Consider the following 21,834-nt stretch of genomic DNA (forward strand, 5'->3'; position numbering starts at 1 on the left):
ATAAAAAGCTTCTGCACAACAAAAGAAATCACCATCAACATGAAAAGGAAACCCAATGTATGGAAGAACATATTTGTCAATAATAAAGGGTTAATATCCAAAATATATAAAGTACTCATGCAACTCAACAAAAGGAAGACAAATAATACAATTTAAAAATCAGCAGAAGACCAGAATAGACATTTCTCCAAAGAGGACATTTAGTTGGCCAAAAGTCATATGAAAAAATGCTCAAAGTCATTACTCATCAGAGAAATGTAAATTAAAACCACAATGATGTATCACCTCACACCTGTCAGAATGGCTGTCATAAAAACATTAACAAATAAGTGCTGGTGAGGGTGCAGGGGAAAAGGGACATTAGTTCACTGCTGGAGGGAATGGGAGATTGGTGCTGCCACTATGAAAAAGAGTATGGAGTTTCCTCAAACAATTTAAAAAGAAACTCCTGTTTGACCCAGGGATCCCACTTATGGGAATATATCCTAAAAACCCCAAAACACCAATCAGAAAGAATATATTCATTACTATGTTTATAGCAGTGTTATTTATAATAGATAATATTTGGAAATAGTACAAGTACCCATCAGTATATGAATGAATAAAAAAGCTGTGGGACTGGAAAAAAAACAAGATGGCAACATAGATAAACACCTAAACTGCTGCCTCGTACAACAATTTCAGAACTACTACTATATTAAAAGACAAAACAGACATCATCCAGAACCACAGGAAGGCTGGCTGAGTGGAAATTCTACAACTAGAAGGAAAGAGAAAAGCACACTGAGATTTAGAGAAACTGTACAAGTACAGAGGAGTGTGCAGAGAGGGCTGGCAACTGATTAAGTGGCTGGCTTTCTCAATTGGGAGAAAGAGAAAAGCTCTGGACTGCTCTGAACTTCAGCTCCATGCAAGAATCTGGGGACCCAGACTCATACGGGGAGAAACTGGACTGTCTGGCAGCGGGCTAAACTCAAGGGCAGTTTTCTCTCAGAGGTACTTGCAGTGATTATCACGGGATACTGAGACCCAGGTGCCTCTTAGGGCAGGACTTATGAAAAGCCATTGCTGTCTGCTCCTCCCTGAGGCTATGCCCAATCCAAGCTGAGCACATAGGCTTTTGCAAGTCTTGTCATATAAGGGTGTCTCCAGCACAGAACTCCTCCCAGCGTAGACACAGCTGATCCTCACAGCCAATTGAAATGGAGGTCAGTTCCACCCAGTGATACCAACAACAATCAAGGCTTAACTACAACAAGACTGTGCACACAAAGGAGTACACCAAAAGTGTGTACCTCAGGTAACTGAGGAGGCTGAGCCACGGGGCCCTATAGGATACCTAGCACACAAAGCCACTCTATCAACTCAGGGAAGCAGCCAAAATGTGGAGACAAAGGAACAGGTCACAAATGAAAATGAAAGAAATGGAGGAAAGCAAACGACTGGATATGGAGTTCAAAACCACGGTTATAAGGTTTTTCAAAAATTTTCTAGAAAAGGCCGATAAATTTAGTGAAACCCTCAAGGATATGAAAAAGGACCAGCTAGAAATTAAGCATACACTGACTGAAATAAAAAATAATATACAGAGATCCAACAGCAGACTAGAGGAAAGCAAGAATCAAATCAAAGATTTAAAACACAAAAAAGCAAAAAACACCCAACCAGAAAAGCAAAAAGAAAAAAGAATCCAAAAATATGAAGATAGTGTAAGGAGCCTCTGGGACAACTTCAAGCATGCTAACATCAGAATTATGGGGGGTGCCGGAAGAAGAGAGAAAAAATGACAGAAAATTTCCTATTTGAAAAAATGAGAAAATTTCCCCCACCTGGTGAAAGAAATAGACTTACAGGTCCAGGAAGTGCAGAGAACCCCAAACAAAAGGAATTTAAAGAGGACCACACCAAGACAAATCATAATTAAAATGCTAAGAGGAAAAGACAAAGAGAGTATATTAAAAGAAGCAAGAGAAAAAACAGTTACCTACAAGGAAGTACCCATACAATTGTTAGCTGATTGCCAAGAACCAATTCCAGCATGTAATAATTACAAGAGTTTCATCAAAAGTTTGATGGGACTTGCGAGGCTCAACAAGGGTGAGCCACACATGTAGTTTACCTGTTGGAAACAGCTAAACATCACTTTCCCCAAACCTGAATAGGATAATAGTTTGCTGCCAGTCAGCTCAGGGCATTTTATTGCCTCCTATTGGCCAAACACCTGAACAGCTGTAGTCTATTCCCCAAACTGACTATGATTCTGTAAACCCTTTGATACCTTACCATTTGAAGTGTATATTTCCACCTTGCCTTGGGACACATTGTGTTTAATAAAAGCATGGGGTCCTGAGAAAAGGCGAGTCTTCAGTACCCTTTAGCTGAAGCTCCTCTGACCCCCAATGCCTTTCAAAAATATCTTTCATCTTTGGACTCCTTCTTAATCAACTACCTGCAGCCCCTTTCTCCAGAATGCTGAACCCTTTGTAAGGTTGGGGGGGGAAACAAACATTAGGGTCCCCAAATGAGGGACAACAACAGCTGATTTCTCAACAAAAACTATGCAGGCCAGAAGGGAGTGGCAAGAAATATTCAAAGCGATTAATAGCAAGAACCTACAACTAAAATTACTCTACCCAGCAAAGCTATCATTCAGAATTGAAGGTCAGATAAAGAGCTTCACAGATAAGAAAAATCTAAAGAAGTTCATCACTGCCAAACCAGTATTATATGAAATACTTAAAGGTATTCTTTAAGAAGAGGAGGAAGAAGAAAAAAGTAAAGATAAAAATTATGAATAACAAATACATATCTACCAACAATGAATCTAAAAATCAAGTGAATAAAAAATCTGATGAACAGAATAAACTGGTGAATATAATAGAATCAGGGGCATAGAAAGGGAGTGGACTGACAATTCTCAGGGAAAAGAGATGTGGGGGTGTGGAAAGAGACTGGGAAAAATTGTACACCTATGGATGAGGAAAGTGCAGGGGTTAAGGGCAGAGGGTGGGGTGGGAACCAGGTGGAGGGGAGCTATGGGGAGAAAAAGAGGAACAATTGTAATAATCTGAACAATAAAGATTTATTTTTTAAAAAGCTGTGGGACATTTACACAATGGAATACTATGCAGTTATTAAAAATAGGGATCTCTTATTCTTTGGAACAGCATGGATGGATCTGAAAAATATTAGGACAAGTGAAATAATCCAATCTGAGAAAGACAAGTATAATATGATCTCACTTATTTGTGGAATTTAATGAACAGAATGATTTGACCAATAAAATAAGACCTGAAGCATGGAGGCTGCCTCCTGGTGGGTAGTGCACATCATAGCGAGAAGTTGAACTCCTGGTCGAACTCTTAGTCGAACAGTACCTTCCCCATTTTACCCAGACTATAGAGGCTGCATGGGTTTTTTCTCCCCCTAACCCGACCCTTCCCCCAAAGTTTCTTGACCCACAGGTTGAGAACTGCTGCTAAGACCATTGGAAAACATAGATATTTACATTATGATTCATTAACAGTGGCAAAATTAGTTATGAAGTAGCAACAAAAATAATTTTATGGTTGGGGGTCACCACAACATGAGGAAACCAAACACATGGAGACTAAACAGCATGCTAATAAACAATGACTGGGTCCCAGAGAAATCAAGGAAGAAATAAAAAAACATCCTGGAAACAAATGACAATGAAAACACAACAATCCAAAATCTATGGGACACTGCCAAAGCAGTCTTGAGAGGGAAGTTCATAGCTCTACAAACCTACTGTAGAAAAACAAGAAACAATGGTAATAAATTACCTAACCCTACAACTCAAAGAGTTAGAAAGAAAGCAACAAGAAAAGCCCAGTGTAAGCAGAAGGAAGAAAATAATAAAGATCAGATTGGAGATAAACGACATAGAGACCAAAGAAACAATACAAAATATCAACAAAACAAGAGCTGGTTCTTTGAAAGGATAAACAAGATTTATGAACCTCTAGCCAGGCTCATCAAGAAGCAAAGAGAGAGGACAGAAATCAACAAGATCAGAAATGAAAGTGGTGAAATAACAACAGACCCCACTGAAATATAATATTAGGGATTGTTAAAAAAAATACTATGAACAACTCTATCCCAACAAACTGGACAACTTAGAGAAAATGGACATATTCCTAGAAAAATATAACCTTCCAAAACTCAATCAGGAAGAATCTAAACAGCTCAATAGGCCAGTAATTATGGAAGAAATTGAAGCAGCCATTAAAAAGCTTCCAGCAAACAAAAGCCTGGGGCCAAGCAGCTTCATAGGAGAGTTTTACCAAACGTTCAAAGAACTAAAACTTATCCTCCTCAAACTATTCCAAAAAATTCAAGAGGAAGGAACACTTCCAAGCTCCTTCTATGAAGCCAGCAACACCGTAATACCAAAATCAGATAAAGACAACACAATTAAAGAGAATTACAGGCCACGCCGGGACCGGTTTGGCTCAGTGGATAGAGCATTGGCCTGTGGACTGAAAGGTCCCAGGTTCGATTCCGGTCAAGGGCATGTACCTTGGTTGTGGGCACATCCTGTGTGTGTGTGGGGGGGGGGGGGCGGGTTTGCAAGAGGCGGCTGGTCGATGTTTCTCTCTCATCGACGTTTCTAACTCTCTGTCCCTCTCAATTCCTCTCTGTGTAAAATCAATAAAATATATTTTAAAAAGAGAGAGAGAGAGAGAGAGAGAGAGAGAGAGAGAGAGAGAGAGAGAGAGAGAGAGAATTACAGGCCAATATCCCTCATGAACATAGATGCCAAAATCCTCAACAAAATTTTAGCAAATTGGATCCAGAACTACACCAGACCAAGTACAATTGGCCATACACCATGACCAAGTATGATTTACCCCAGGAATGCAGGGATGGTACAATATCTGCAAATCAATAAACATGATACATCACATAAACAAATTGAGAGATAAAAATGACATAGTCATATCAATTGATGCAGAAAAAGTATTTGACAAAATCCAACACCCTTTCTTGTTAAAAAGTCTCAACCTCTGGGAATAGAAGGGTCATACCTCAACATAATAAAAGCTATAAATGATAAACCCACAGCAAACGTCATACTGAATGGGCAAAATCTAAAACCATTTTTCCTAAAAACAGGAACAAGACAAGGATGCCCACTCTCACTACTCCTGTTTGACATAGGACTGGAAGTATTAGCCATTGTGATCAGACAAGAAGAAGAAACAAAAGGCATCCAAATTGGAAAAGAAGTAAAGCTCTCCTTATTTGAAGATGGCATGATAGTATATGTAAAAAAAAAAAAAAAAAAAAAAAAAAAAAAAAAAAAAAAAAAACCCAAAAGACTCCATCAAAAAATTAATAGACTTGAATGAATCGACAATGTAGCAGGATACAAAATTAACATCAAGAAATCTATGGCCTTTCTATACACCAATAGTGAACTTACAGAAAGAGAGACTAAAAAAGCAATCCCATTTACCATCACACCAAAAAAATAAGATACCTAGGAATAAACTTAACTAAGGAGGTAAATGACCTATACACAGAAAACTAGAGGACACTGAAAAAAGAGATAAAGACACAAATTGATGGAAGAGCATATCGTGTTCATGGATTGGTAGAATCAACATCATTAAAATGTCTATACTACCCATAACATAGATTCAATGCACTCTCCATTAAAATACTAACCCCATATTTCACAGACCTAGAAAGAACTCTCCAAAAATTCATCTGGAATAAAAAAAAAGACCTCGAATAGCCACAGCAATTCTGAGAAAGAAGAATAAAGTAGCAGGGATGTCAATACCAGATTTCAAGCTGTATTACAAAGCCACTGTTCTCAAAACAGCCCTGTACTGACACAAAAACAGACATATAGAGCAATGGAGTAGAATAGAGAATCCAGATATTGACCCAAACCACTATGCTTAATTAATATTTCACAAAGGAGGCATGAATATACAATGGAATCAAGATAGTCGCTTCAATAAATGGTGTTGGTTAAATTAGACAGATACATGCGAAAAATGAAACTAGACCACCCACTTACACCATACACAAAAATAAACTCAAAGTGGACTTAAACATAAGATGAGAAACCATAAAAATACTAGAGAAATCCACAGGCAGCAAAATCTCAGACATATGCCCAAAAGAACTTCTTCACAGATACTGCCTCTAGGGCAATGGAAGCTAAAGAGAAAAACAAATTGGACTACATCAAAATAAAAAGCTTTTGCATAGGAAAAGAAACCATCAACAAAACAACAATGAAGCCCACTGTTTGGGAGAATATATTTGCAAATGTTATCAGTGATAAAGGTTTACTCTCCAATATCTACAGTCAGCTTGTACAACTTAACAAAAGAAAGATAAATGATCCAATAAAAAAAAAAAATGGGCAAAGGACCTAAATAGAATCTTTTCAAAAGAAGACAGAAGGAAGGCCAAGAGACACATGAAAACATGCTCAAAGTCACTAATTATCCTAGAGATGCAAATCAAGATGATAATGTGGTACCATCTCACACCTGTCAGAATGGCTATCATCAACAAATCAACAAAGGACAAGTGTTGGGGAGGATGCGAAGAAAAAGGAACCCTCGTGCACCGCTGGTGGGAATGCAGACTGGTGCAACCACTGTGGAGAACACTATGGACTTTTCTCAAAAAACTGAAAATGGAACTTCCATTTGACCCAGTAATCCCACTCCTAGGAATATATCCTAAGAAACTAGAAACACCAATCAGAAAGGATATATGCATCCCGATGTTCATAGCAGCACAATTTACCATAGCTAAGATTTGGAAACAGCCTAGGTGCCAGTCAGCAGATGACTGGATCAGAAAACTATGCTATGTCTACACAATGAAATACTATGCTGCCATAAAAAAGAAATAATTCTTATCATTTGCAGCAACCTGGATGGAATTGGAGAACATTATGCTAAGTAAAATAAGCCAGTCAATGAAAGAAAAATACCACATGATCTCACTCATTTATGGATAATAAAAAACATTATAAACTGATGAACAAAAAGATAGATACAGAGACAGTAAAGCATCAAACAGACTGTCAAAGTACAGAGGGAAGGTTAGGGAAAGATGGGGGAGATAAGAGATCAACCAAAGGACTTTTATGCATGCATATAAGCATAACCAATGGATGCAAAACATGGGAGGTGAGGGCATGTATGGGAGTGGAGTGGTGGGGGGCAATGGTAAGATATGTACACATATGATTTAAAAAATGGGAATAAAAAGATTCTCTCTCAGCATTGATGTTTCTATCTCTTGCTCCCTCTCTCCTCCTGAAATCAATAAAAATATACTTAAAAAAAATAAAAATAAAAATAATATCGCTAAACTGGCTCCCCCACCCCAGAACATTCTTCTTTTGTCTTCACCTAAATGTGGCATTTAATATGGTTGCTTGGACCGTTTCAGGGAGCACTCGTTTCCTGCGTATCTCTCATGTATATAAGAAGTATACATGTTGTTAACTTGTGTTTGTTTATCTCTTGTTAATCAGTCTATTAAGGAGGATCTCAGCAAAAGAACCTAGAAGGATGAAAGGAAGATTACTTCCTTCCCCTATATTACCATTAGAAATTTTTTTTCATTTATGTATGAACTTGTTCAGTCTGTCTTCATACGAGTTTCTCCATCTTTTTTTCTACATTTGTTTGTTGTCTCTTTCCCTGTTCTCAAATCTAAACTTTGAAAGTGGAGACCTTGACTATTTTCCCCTGAATGTTTCACCCACACCTAGAATAGTGTCTAGCACAGAGAAACATTCAAAAATGATGTGTGGAATAATTAGGGGGGTTCCCTCAACTCAACCTGCACCCTCTCCAATTGGGGACCCCTTGTGGGATGTCCAACTGCCATTTTAGGCCTAGGATCAGTCCTAAACCGGAAGTCAGACAGCCCTCTAGTAATCTGGGACCCACTGGCTCCTAACTGCTCATCTGCCTGCCTGCCTGGTTGCCCCTAACTGCCTCTGCCTGCCAGCTTAATCACCCCTGCTGGCCTGGTTGCCCTCAACTGCTTGCTTCTGCTGGCCAATTTGGTTCTGATTGGCCGGTTCCTAGGCCCATCATTGGCTCCCCACAGCACCCACTTTTAGTTCTGATTGGTTGGTTCCTATGCCAGTCAGCATCTCCAGGCCTATCTCTGGGCCTGATCAAAGAGTCGGGGCTTAACAGCAGCTCCTGCAGAGGGCAGGAGAGAAAGAAAGCCTGACTGCTTGGGAAGATCAGAAAGAAAGAGGAGAGAAAGAGAGAGGTAAGTACATTGATTAACAGCATCCACTGAGGCTGCAAATCAGACTTTGACTCACTTTCTGGGTCTCAGCCACCTGGGTAGACAATGCCGAGTCACCAGGCTGCAGCTGGGCAACCCAAAACTGACTTCCCCATGGTCAGCATTTGGTTGTGAGTGGTGGTTACAATCCTGTGATTTTATTAACATGGGCTCTGCCAAAGAGCCAGGGAAGTCACAAGATGGTCACAGAAATTCCAAGGACACATCCTTCTGACTTCTGATTTAGAAAGGGAAAGAGTGATCCTCTCTTATCTTTAGTACTAATAACCCCAGGGAAGGACTCTAAGTGACCAAGGTTGATTCCATATCTACACTCATCAAGTGTCCAAAGGATGGGTAATACAGACAGGCATAGGTCATATGACCCCACATCTGACAGTGTCATTGTAATGAGATGGGGCCAGGATGATACTGAGTGAGAGGAAAGGAGTTCTCCTTAAGGATACAGAGATGCCGAAGTCGGTTTGGCTCAGTGGTAGAGCATCGGTCTGTGGACTGAAAGGTCCCAGGTTCAATTCCGGTCAAGGGCATGTACATTGGTTGCAGGCATATCCCCAGTTGGGGGGTGGGGTGTGTGCAAGAAGCAGCTGGTCAATGTTTCTCTCTCATCGATGTTTCTAGCTCTTTATCTCTCTCCCTTCCTCTCTGTAAAAATTCAATAAAAATAATTTTTTAAAAAATTGCCTTCCTTTAAAAAAAAAAAAAAAAAAAGGATACAGAGATGCTGTAATCAGTAGCAGGAAGAAAAAGATGCTTGGCAATTTAAAATGAAAACCAAAAATCATATATCTAGAAAGTTCTCTATCAAGTTCTTTTTAAATGCATTTTTATCCTATTCTCCAACACACTACTTTCTTTTGAAACTCTGAGTTATTAATGGAAGTGTCAAACTATATTGACCTCAGGGTTTATTGTTAATCTTCCAATGACTTCATTAGCCTAGTTTAATAAAGTGAGGATATGTTTACCTCCACCTCTTTAAATGATTAATAGGTTAATAGACTTTTGCAAAATTATTCATGTTTCCTCCAAAAGACAAAGTGAATCATTGCAAGTAAATACAATGCAAGCAAGCTATCACACAAAATAAAAGTGAAGTTTAAAATTTTTTAAATTATTTAAATTTTCAGAGTTAATTCCTTTTCCTAAAGTAATATTTAAAGCTTTAAGAAGCATTTTAGGTAAAGGTAACTTTAATTATGCAAATGAAGTATCTGCATTATTTGAGTAATATTGTTTATTCTATTCACCCCCATTGAAATTCTACATTTAACTCGAGGTCTGAAGGTAAATTGCGGTCTGAAGGTAAATTGTGCTGTCATTATATCAGAAAAGCAAGTGAAAACTAGAAGAAAAAGTACAAGTAATGCAGGCCAGGAAAAATATTTTTAAGGGGTGTTACCTACATGGCCCAACTCTGATCTTCACTTTGTAGGCACATCCAAAGTCCAGACATCAATCAAATCTTGGCCTCAAAACAATTTCCTACTTTGAAAGTCATATAATGAACATATTATATATTATAATAAATTCAAGACTCTCAAATTATTTATTATTTTCACATCACTATGAATTTATAATGCTAACGTTAGAAATTTCTTGTGTAGTCACACTTACCTGTTAAATGCATCCACATACTTTTCCTTTTGGTTAAAACCCTATGTCCATAAAACACACAATAATTCCACTTCATTGTGTTTTGTAACTGATTTACAGATGGAAAGTTCTTCAGGCTCAGATCTTTTCTGAGAGCACTCCAACTGCAGAAGTTTTCCATAGGCAGAAACCACAAAACAAAAAGAGGTTTATTAAATTTGGCTTTTGCTGAGCTCAGTAGGGCAAGTCCCCTCAGCCTGATGCCAACACCCTCCCTCTACCTACATGAAGCAGCAGACCAAAATGGGTGATGCTTAAACCTGCTTTTTCAGGTTTAAGGGCCTGTCATACATAGAACACAGTTAATCAGTCTTTTATTAAGGAGGGTCTCACCAAAAGAGAATAAGGGACCTTCTCTCTTTGCCTCTCTCTGACACCTGTCCAGACCCACAAATGCCTCCTGTTCCCTTATTCAGATGAGCATCACTTTCCAACAGACCTACATACTCCCCTCCTCCCCACCGCCAAATCCTGCCTGCCCAGTTGGCCTGTTTAACTTTACACACTGATTTTGTTCCAAAACTTGGGTTCTAGAGGCTTAGATTTTATTCTCATGTCCCCAAACAAAAGTTCCTTTCACTGGAAGAAGAAAACTGTAAGAGCCTCTCTTTTGCTGAATGAAAATTGACAAATGGAAATAACTCGGTCTTTTTTAAAGCTAAGAATTAGTCATAGCTGAGTGTCTCATTAAGATGCCCGGAGTGGAACAGTCTCATTTGCTAGTTAATAACCAACAAGTAACAAACAAAAGGGACATTTGCTTTTTCCCAAAAAATATATTAGCTCTTTCATAATAGGAAAAATAATATTTTATATCTATCCTTGACAGGGAAAGTGATGTGGGACATTACAATAGAACAGGCAGAAAAGTTACATATAGAAATACTGGCCACCAATCTGGAGATGAAAATTTAGCTGCAAAAGCCAATAATGAAAAGAAGGAAGAGAAAGATCCAATAAAGAAAAGCTGTTTTGTGCCAGATCATTTTAGGAGTAAGAATTTCTGTGAATGATTTATTTTAAATGGCTATTAGACTACGAAGGTGTTTATATATGTAAAATACGTATATTGGAGGAAGTAAGCTGGTAGCTTCATGCTCCTGAGGGAAAATCCAAAATTCATTACCAATCCTTGGTCTACCGCAGGGAAGTCTGCAAACCCCAGGCGCCTGGAATTCTTAAAAGGCCATTCAAGCCTCAGGTGGACTCGGTTGTTTCTCCATTTTCCCTGTCCTTCCGCTTTTCTTTCCTTAAAAAACTTCTTGTAGGATTTGCATTTGAAGAGGTTCAAGAGGTCACTTCCCTCTCACTCTGCCCCCACCCCCCCACCCACCCACCCGCCAGCGGAGCAGCGGCGTCCGGACCCCCTCTGGAACACCGTCCCAGTCCCGGTGCCCCAGAGCCGCAACTCCCACCGATGTTTTGCGCCTTGCGCCCTGCGGCCACCAAGGGGCTGATTTTGCCTTCGGAGAGTTCAGCCTGCCCCTTACAGCCTGCCCCACACCTCGTCCCGAGGCCAAGGGCCGCGCTAATCCCAACGGAAGAGCGGAATTTATTGTCTGCCTTTCCAAGCATTGTTCGATGGCAAGCCTTAGACAGAGAGGACCCTAACCAAGACCAGACAGAGTAGAGTCCGAAGGCACTAAAAGAAAAGTACTCTCTCCGCTTTCCACCTCCAGCTTCTAAAGTCCTCCGCCCTCTGTGCCTCCTTTCCATTACACTTCTACCCAACCAGGACACCCTTCCACTCTGTGAGCGGGTGCGCACCGCTGCCTAAAGCACCCATCACCCCAAACAATTTGGCCCGCTTTGAGCCATCCGGGCGATGCAGCCAAAGAACGGCATGCTGAGCTAAATCAAGTTTGACGGGGGTCACCAGGCCCTTCTTAGAGAGCTGGGCGGCCTTAACGCCCAGAAGCGCCCGGCCACCGCGCGCTCGGGGCCGCACCTGCTTCACCGCACCGCTTGAGCCTTAAGCCAAGGGTCCTGCCCTGGACTTTTTCATACTTTCTCTTAGCTCCGTTTATAACTCTTACTTCGTAATCGACTATTAAAACTGAAACCAAGCCCACGAGTTTGATTGTGGCTGGCCCAGTTAGCCCTAAGCCCTTCGGACCACAACTGGAAGTCACTAGGCGGGGAAAAGAGGTCCAAAGTCAGAGGAATCTTCGTGGTCAATTTCATGGCTGATGTTTGTTGAGATTCCCCCCTCCTTGTGTGCTGCTGGCTATTCTACGCTCTTGATGTGTGTTAATTAATTCATTTAATCATCCTAGCAACTTTATGAAGCAGCTAGTATGATCCCAATTATGAAATGAAGAAATTGAAATCCCGAAAAATAAAGTAACTTGTTCAAAGTCTTGTAACTAGAAGTGCAGGGGTATTGGGGCAGGGAGGTAAACAGAAAAAAAAAAAAATTAAATGGGCAAAAAGCATTTATGACTTTAGTATTTCAAATCGCAGATTATATTTCAGAATTACAGTTGCCGGAAACTCGTGGGGTTGTATGGGGGATGCGGCGGTGGCCCTTTGTTTACTGCCATACAGGAGGCTGAGGGACGCATGCCCGCCGCGTAGGGTGCCTGGACGCTGTGGTTTGGGTGGATGGTGAAGGATCTTTGCCTGCCTTGTAGTCTCCCACAGGGAGATCCAGAGCCTGCGTTTGTTGCAAACGGGAAATGGAGCGGAAAGGAGGAAATTTCCTCCTGAAATAAACTCAGGCCGCTGTTTTGCTTTTGGCTCAAGTCCTGGAGCAGCCCACCAGGCGCTCTTGCAACTCCTGCAGCAGCATGTGGGCAAGTGTTTTTTGCTCCGCTTTCACGCTTTCCCTGAGATATCTCAGGGCAGAGAAACTCCTCAAGTGCAGATCAGCGGTCTGTGAGCGAGCCCAGATCCCACACAGCCCTCCGCCTGTGCCTGGCATTATTCCGCAAGTGTTCCCGGGGCACACTTTGCTCAGGACAGATGACTATACACACACACACACACACACACACACACACACCGCCTTGGTCACGGTGCCCATCGCCATCGGAGGGTGAGCGCCCAGGCCCGGGTAATGCGAAATTGTCGGATTCCGCCTACTGCTGCGTGAACCCCACCAAAGGAAACATCGCCCCCTTCCCCACTCGTCCCGCAAGAACTCAGGCGTCTTGGTTGTGCCCCGATGCCCCGCCCACACCCGGAGAGACCCCTGGAGAGACCCATACCCAGCAGAGGTAGGCTTAAACTTATAGACAATGGGCACATCTTTTTTTATTAAAGACAAAAACAAAACGCATATTAGAGAGTTCTCTGGGGAGGAAAGATCGCATGCACGGCGAAACTTAGAGTACCTTAAAACAATAGCATTTTTGTTCCTTTGGCAAAAAAAAAAACAAAAAAAACCCCACAACAACAATAATATAAATGTACATGTTAATATATGTTAATGCTTTTTGAAATTTTGTACATATATTTTTATTGATTTCAGAGAGGGAGATAGAAACATGAATGATGAGAGAGAATTGTTGATGGCTTCCTCCTACACACCCCACACTAGAGATAGAACCTGCATGCCTGGCCCTGACTTCCTGATTCATAGATCTACGCTCAACCACTAAGCCACGTGGGCCAGGCACTTTTTACAATTTTTATTTCACCTTTATAGTCACTATGGGAGAGAGCCTGTTACTGTTTTTATTATTCACAATTTACCAAAAAAAAATTTAGATGCTGAAGCTCAGAGACTTACCCAAGGTTACAGGAAACAGGTGCATTGTCAAAATCTAGGGCTTTCTATGACCACCACATGGCTATTCATCTGACCAGGGTCGCATTGAAAATGAGGGAAATGCTAAGACCTATGGTAACATGTATTGCTTGGTGGTAGAGAAAAATCAGACAACTCAATAAAATATTTGTACAGAGTCCTGGTGTGGTCTGGTGCTTGAGGGTATGGGGCAACCAACCAGTGCCTCGTATTCCACGCTTTCTCCACCCCCCTTCCCCACGCCACAGCATACCTTCACTTTTCCAGCCAAATCCAAAATCCTCCTACAGGCATTTAGAAACAACACAAAAAGTATTTCCTGGCTGGCCACTGCCTGGATAAACAATTTGGAACTACTCTATGGCACACATGGACAAATATACACTTGCATAGATCTAAGTAAAGAAACATGTAATCTTGCCATTAAATTAATGTCATATGTATGATCTGGTATGAATGTATGGATGCAGTGTGGCATCAACCCTGGGGGCTGAACAGAGGAGCACCCCTTTTCACAGCCTTAGCCCTGGTGAGAATGGGGAAAGGACAAAGCCTGGAAAAAGCCAAGAGTGGGGCTAGGAGTCACTTGGGGGGAGGAAGCAGCAGGATGGACAGTTCTGTTTATAAAACACACATGCAGAACAATTTCAAATTTCCCCAAGGAAATGTGCTTGTGTGTGCCAAATTGTAGGTATGGAAAGGAAAATAATTGTAGGTATGGAGAGCTAGAACTGGAGGGCATGGGGGAAAGTAATAGGTCTACTTGTAGAACATGATGTCTGAATTTGCCCTAAAATATTTCAGCAAGAAATGAAAACAGAAAAGAGATAAATGAAGCAAGTGTGGCATATCTTGATAATTGTTAAATCTACTGATGGGTATATGCGAGAGGGCTTATTGTATACCCTGTCCACTTATGTGAAACTTTTCATAATACATATTTTTAAAATTAAAAACTCAACATCTTCACTTAAAATGGGTGTTTTATTATATGTAAAGTATAGCTCAATAAAGTTAATTTTTAGAAGTTTTTCTTTTTCATAAAAATCAGTTACTATGAAGGATGCCTTCTTGTTCCCAGAAAAATAAAGTTCAGTTGCTTCTGTTGCAGAGGATGATCTGATCGGTAGGTAAATCTTGGTCTGGAGTTTCAACTCTAGTGACGCTGGCCTGTTATCCCTCTCCCACTTTGTATCCACCAGGTCCCAAAAGAGCCCCCAACGTTACTTTTCATCTTGCAGATTTTAAAAAGGACAAGTTTAGGGCGCGAAACGTTGTCTTCCTGTCACTGTAAACCCAGAAGGCAAGAGTAGTTTTGGAGCGACTTCATAATGAGACCTCTGAGGTCCAGAAGTTCCTCGTTCCCCAGTTCCTCTCTCTGGAAGCATGGAACTGGCTTCTCTCGAGGCTCTGGTCTGTTTTCTACTAGATCTCAGGACAGCTCCAGGAACCAAAATAACTGAACTGAATCCTGAATCTCTTCAGCAAGTTTGCTATGCATGTGTGCAACGGATAGAGCTCATTTCAATAGTTGCGTACAAGTATGTGGCTAATTTTCTACTTTATATTTTAACGGGGTGGAGGCGTAGAAAAAGCAGAATATGTCCTAAGGTGGCCAACGGGTACAAGGTAAACAATATTTAAAGGAATCTGTTCACCTGGGGACCAAACACTGGCCGGCTCAAGGCCAGACCTGGGCCAGGCGCGCGGAGAGCCTCAAGCAGGTGAAGGGGAGGAGAGGGGAGGGGACCCACCAGAGTGAGCCTCGCGGAGCGCTATTCCCGAGAGCCTGGCGCCACCCAGCGGAAGCGAGAACACTAGCTTCTTCCGGGAGATGCCTAAGGGAAAGCAGAGGCGCAGTGGCTACACAGAAGAATCAATCGGAGGATTCTCACAGGAAGGGGAGGTAATGGTAATGCCCATTTGACAACCGCAAAAAAAAAAAAAAAAAAAAAAAAAAAAACCAGGCCCGGCTCTCGCAGTTCATCGCTTTCCACCAATAAAGACACTATGACTAAGGCCCCCAAAGCATGCCGGCCAAGCCGAGACTCTCCTCCCTGGAACCCCAAGATGGCAAGTGCTTTTTCTTAAATGCAAACTACCCCCACGGAGAACTGTTCGGTGCTAATGTTCAAGGCGCAGGGGGGGGGGGGGGGGGGGATGCGTGGCCTTGCCGGCTGCCTGATAGCAAGCGCTGGGAGAGTCTAAGCCGGAGAGTCGGGGAGAGGGCGAGGAGGGCTGCGTAAATCATTTGAAGGGTTTTTGGCCTGAGTCCCTGTTTCCGAAAGGTTGCGGGATGGCTTTGACGTTGATTATATAGCTGTTCTCTTTTCAAGTGCGCGCCCCTCCCCACCGCAGCCCGTCTGGTGTGCGAGGATTGTGTTTGAAAGGGAGGAAGCATTCTTGAAGTGGTGGGTGATGGATTGTCTAAACCCTTTTGGGACATTTTGGGCGATGGTTTTTGAGGCAGCTCATCAATAAGACCCCCCTGAGGGGGGGAGGGGAGGAAGGGAGAGAGAGAGAGAGAGAGAGAGAGAGAGAGAGAGAGAGAGAGAGAGAGAGAGAGAACAGCCCCCACCTCGCAGCCCCAGGACTGGAAAAGAACCTTTGTGAGCAGGAGAGGGAGGGGAAGCAGGGGAGGAGAGCGGGGATGAGAGGAGGGCAGAGCTGCCACAGGTGGAGACTTTGCCTGGCCTGGAACCCTCCTCCTCGGAACCCTCCAGGCAGCCTCCTGTGGGTGACACGGAGTGATTTACTTGGGGAGGGGATGGGGGACAGCAGTTAGGCTGGTGGGTTCTCAACATCACAGTGTTAGCAAAGAAAGTGGAGGTGCCAGAGGCAATTTCAGGCCTTACTCCACCTTGTATTCTACTTTCACCCTTTTAGATTCTTTCTCCAACTCCTCAGCCACACTCACTGCATGTGCTTTCCCATGGTATAGATTTCTTTTCGAAGCCCCAACCAAAACCCTGTCCACCTCTCCCTAACCAGAGGAGGGAGATGGAGGGAGGACGAGGGAGGATGACCTGGCACAAGCCTTCCAGACGGTGGATGGGTTCAGAGCCCTCGTAATCAAGCCAGAGACACACAGCCTCTGACTCTGCCCTGCCTCTTCCTTCTCGTGGAGCCCCAGCTTCCAGAGATGACCTACTCGGGCGTCTCTCAGCCTCAAACACGGTTTCCTGGGCGTCTCCAAGTCAAGGCTGCCCTGGGGTTGAGCCCCCCACCCCCCCATGTGGAACCCGGTGGCAGCCAGGCTGGACTCAAAACCTCCAGGGTAAGGCCCACCTGGAGAGCCAGCTTTGAGGCCCCTCCCACAGAGCCGTGGTGACTCCTGCTTTTCTGGCCTCCCCTTCTGTCCTAGCACCCGGAGCCTCGAAATCCCTTCCCCTCAAGCCGGCCTCGCGGACCTTTTGCCTTCTAAGACTCCGGGGTTGCATCAAGGAGCTGCCTTCCCCGCTTCCGTGGCAGGGGTCAGGCCGCCCCCAGGAATAGCACTAACTGCTGGCTGAGAACGGGGAGGGGAGGGGAATGTTGGGGGCTGGGTCGGAGGGAAGGCTTCGGAGAGGCAGCGCCTCCCAAGGACCAGTCTGGACGCCCCCAGGTCCCCAGACGGGCTCCGGGCGCCTAGCACGTTTTATTTATCCCCACAGAGGATGCTGGAGGACAAAAGAAAGATTGGGACGTCAGAGCTGATTTGTATTTTTGGAAGAGCTACGTTTCCTTTTCTGAAGAGGAACGAGCGCGCTCTCCGCATCCTGAGCTCAGCGGGGAGGTCGAGAGGGGAGTCTGGACGCTCCAGGAAGTTCTTCTTTCTGGACGCGGCACGCAGGGGCCGGCGCCCCACGGAGTTCGCTGCCCTTGGAGATATTTATTTATTTGGAGGAGGGGCAGCGGGTAAGAGGAGTTCGGCCAGACACCAGAAGAAAACCCCACTCTAGCTGGGCTGGGACCTCCAGGGAGCCTCCCTGCCCGTGAACCCTACGTGGGCAGGCCTCTCCTCGCCAGGCGCGGCCTTGGGACTTGCGGACGCGTTTATCTGGTGCATTCGCAGCCCTCCATGCTAACTCCTGGTCCCAGAACCCTCTGGGGTTGGGCCCAGCTCCTTTGTCTGCCCTGGCCCGGCGTTCTGGCTAGTCCCAGCCACAGACTCCTAGTCTGGGGAGGCCGGCAGAAGTGGTAGGCACGAGGCCTCCCCAGGCGTGGGGCCGCGGGCTCCGTGGCCATCTGGGCCAGAGACACCGCCTGGTGGGCTCAGGGTAAGGGGTGCTGAGCTCAATATGCGGCCTGCCTACACGGGTTTCAGTCTCATAGGGGGTGATTTTCCTCCTAGCAACACAAGTGGACCTAAAATTAAGGTGCTGAGAGGCGCCAGCACCCACATTTGCTTCTGCCTTTATTGCCCCGAGACTGAGACTCTGTGGTACAGGCTTCCCTCCTTTTCTTTCGCCAGTGGGAGCCCACTGATCCTACCCCCACAGGAGCCGCACAAACTGTATCTACTCCAGCCCAATGTCATTTCTCTCCTTCTCGAAGGCATACAGTTGCCTTTCAGGAGGAATGACCGGTCCTGCCATGGAAACCCTCTTCTGGATGTCCACGCCTCCCCACAAGTAAACGCTACAGGTGCCTGGTCTGGTACCTCCTCACCCACACCCTGAGTCAGGGCCCCTCTGGCAGCTGGGTGGACTGTTGAGCACTCCAAAGTTGTCTCTCCCCACCAAGAGGAACAAAATCTGGTCAGTGCTGAGATGGAAGAAAGCACGGTTTCCCCGCGGAGCTCTGGTAAAGTGGACTTCTTTTTTTTTCCCTTTCCAAACACCTCAGACCTGACCAAGTGGGTAATCAAGTCACGCCCACTCCAGATCCAGGCGATCTGGGGCTATCGGCGGACCTCTCCAGCTATAAAAAAGAGCCCTGACCAGGACGCAGGCGTTTGGAGAGCGGAAGAATCTATCCAAATAAACATTTGGAATTGGGTGGCTGGTGTTCAAACCCGGAGGTCTGGGGGTTTCTGGACAGAGGAAGCAGAACAGACGCTGAGAAGGATATAGAATTCACAGTTGCCCCTCCTCGCCAAGTTCTCTCGGACTCCAGTCTAGGCGTCTCTTCCTGGCCTCCTGGACGGATTTTCTATAGTAAAGTTTCTAGAGCGGACCCTGTGGAGCGCAAGTTCGTGGTCCTCCGTGGTTTCTTCAAACAGTTGACACCTCCTAGACCTCAGCACTGAATCCCCACATTCCCCAAGTAGAAAGTCCTCCTGGAAGTTAAGAACCTTCTACATACGTTAACTTTGTATCAAAGCACAAAGTGAACAGAGTGGCTTCAAACCTAACCGGCTGGTGGAAGAAAAGGAGGAGCAAGAAGAAGTGCTCAATCGCCAAAACCGGTTTGGCTCAGTGGTAGAGCGTCGTTCCGTGGACTGAAAGGTCCAGGGTTCGATTCCGGTTGGTGGGCATGTGCATTGGTTGCGGGCGCGTCCCCAGTGGGGGGTGTGCAGGAGGCAGCTGGACAATGTCCCCAGTGAGGGGTGTGCAGGAGGCAGCTGGTCAATGTTTCTCTCTTATGGACGTTTCTAGCTCTCTATCTCTCTCCCTTCCTCTCTGTAAAAATCAGTGGAATATATATATATATATATATATATATATATATATATATATATATATATATATATTTTTTTTTTTTTTTTTTTTTAAAGTGCCCAATGGAAGCGATGCAGTAAACAGCGTTGGTGCAGACGCATCTCCAGTGGGTTACTGGTTTAGTCTAAGCCCTTTCATGTAAAACCCACGAAGCACGGAAAATATGCTAAAAACACAAAATTTCAACCGAAATAATGAAGAGATTTCCTAGAATAAAATGCTGATTGCAAAACAAAATCAGAGAAAACCAAGCATCCTGAAGTTTACTCTCCCCTGCTCATGAGCAGAGGTGGTCCTTTGGGTTTGGAGCTGGTAAGGAACTGCCAGTCCAGTCAGGGACAGTTGCCAAAGGGGAGGAAGAGCACCGGTTCGGAGAGGGGACCAGCTGCATTGAGACTGTGTATCTCTGGGTAACCAAGGAGCGCCTGGGGCTGATCCATACTCATTTTAAGGACCCATACCTTTTCTTCCATAAGAAAAAGAAATCAAAGTGTTTTTTGTGTTTTTGTTTGTTTGTTTGTTTGTTTGTTTTTTGTAAAGCAGTGAGGGTCATTTGGGAAGGTCTCAGGAACATAAGAAGGGACTCAGAGCCCTAGCTGGTTTGGTTTAGTGAATAGAGCATTGGCCTGTGAACCCGGATTGAAGGACCTAGGGTTCCATTCCAATCAAGGGCCTATGCAGGGTTTGGGGCTCCATTCCCGGTAGGGGGTGTGCAGGAGGCAGCCAACCAATGATTCTCTCTCATCTTTGATGTTTCTATTTCTCCCTCTTCCTTCCTCTCTCTCTAAAAATCAAAAAAAAAATATATATATTTTTTTTTTTTAAAAGAAGGGACTCAGAGAGGGAAGCATTCTAAGCAAGGATGCTTTGTCTCTGTTCAGAGACAAACAGGACTTCCCTTTAAACCATCTGCTAAACAGAAATTCTTGCCAGGGATAAAGAATTAGACATAATTTGTTACCACACGCATTCTTACCCAGGAGGTTTGTATTAAAACAAAGTTCAGATAGGTTTTGCTGTGATGTAGTGGAAGCAGAATGGGAGTGGACAACTGGGCCCCGAGCGCTATAGGTTCCTTTGTCACTTGCTCAGGTGTGACTTTCAGGTAATCAGCTGGTCTTTCTAAGCCTCAGTTTTCTTACCTCTAAAGGCGGGATGAGGATCACGTGCCAGTAGAAAAGCATGTATCTGTGAAGTCTATAAGGAACAAATGTAGGGGTATAGTCTTTGTAGATGTGGGGATCTCTGCCAGGGGCACAGTTTCCATAGACAGAAATAGGATCTCTAAGAGAGTTTTGGCTAAAAGCCCTTTCCTGCTTAGAAGATCATCAACCTTTTTATCTTTTTGGAGTGCAGGGCAATATTGAGACCCCCTAGAAAGAGAAAGGCTCTAAGTCAGCTGACCTGCTCCTGGCTGGGGCTCTCACTGCTCTGCCGTCCATTGCCCTTCCAGAACTTGTCTAGCATCCTGTAATATTCAGCAAACTAGACGTGGCATTTCTTGAAAGTTTAGAGAAATGGATACCACTGTCTCTTGAATGAGGAAGTGAGCCTTCAAAATTCCCTGATAATTTACCCAGCTGAATTGGTAGAAACTAAGTGTGGAGAGCAGGTGTGTGTTTGTTCGTTTGTTTTTAAAGAGTATCTGTGGATCCCCTAATACCACTGGCAAAATAGAAGTATTCTGAGAGTAGGCTCCAAAGCTTCCATCATATTTTCAAAAAGACTCATGACCCCAAACTAGGAACTACTGGTATTAAAGGTTATTCCAAGCCCTGACTGGATTTTAGGTTTGGTGCTATTTATTCTTCAGTCTCTAGGGCCTAACAGCCAAAGTACATAGGATCCCCCAAGTACAGAAAATCAGAGAGGGTCTAGTGACAGTGATATTCACTTGCTGAATTTTCCCCAAAATCTATTGTCCACCATTCCATCTACAAATGAAATAATTGCCTTTTTTCTTTCTAGGCTTCTGGCCAATTTTCTTCCTAGCGTGTGTGTGTGTGCACACACACACACACACACACACAGAGAGAGAGAGAGAGAGAGAGAGAGAGAGAGAGAGAGAGAGAGAGAGAGAGAGATGCTCCTTTTAATATTATAAGTCCTGCCTCCACTTTCTATTTGATTTATTTTTCAGACGCTTAAAGCATTGATTTAGTGAACAAACTATATTTACTTCTATATTTACTTACTTATATTTAAATTATTCCATGCAAAATGACAAAAAGAAGATAAGAGGAAAAAGCTATAAAATAAATAGGGACCCATCCCTAAAAAAATAAACAAAACAAACACACATAAAAACTGCTTTCCAGTCACTCAGAAAGAAATTCTTAGAAGTGGAAACTACTGCAAACCCCTACCCCAATTCAATCAAAACATCCCATCCGGAAAAGAACGGCTTGTTTCTTTTTTCTATTGGAAATGGGTGGTAAACTGAGTTCATTTTGG

General features: G+C 43.7%; 1 long non-coding RNA gene across 1 annotated transcript in view; it reads right to left on the reverse strand.

The window, feature by feature from the left end:
* The window catches only part of LOC311617111, a 36,412-nt gene that overhangs the window by 12,860 nt on the left and 1,718 nt on the right, over positions 1-21,834 (reverse strand). The window contains exon 2 of the long non-coding RNA XR_014794057.1: positions 9,949-10,091. This is a non-coding gene — a long non-coding RNA (uncharacterized lncRNA). The remainder of the gene's footprint in view (positions 1-9,948; positions 10,092-21,834) is intronic.

Source organism: Pipistrellus hanaki, assembly GCF_964339955.1.
Source record: "Pipistrellus hanaki genome assembly, chromosome: 2".
Lineage (NCBI taxonomy): Eukaryota > Metazoa > Chordata > Mammalia > Chiroptera > Vespertilionidae > Pipistrellus > Pipistrellus hanaki.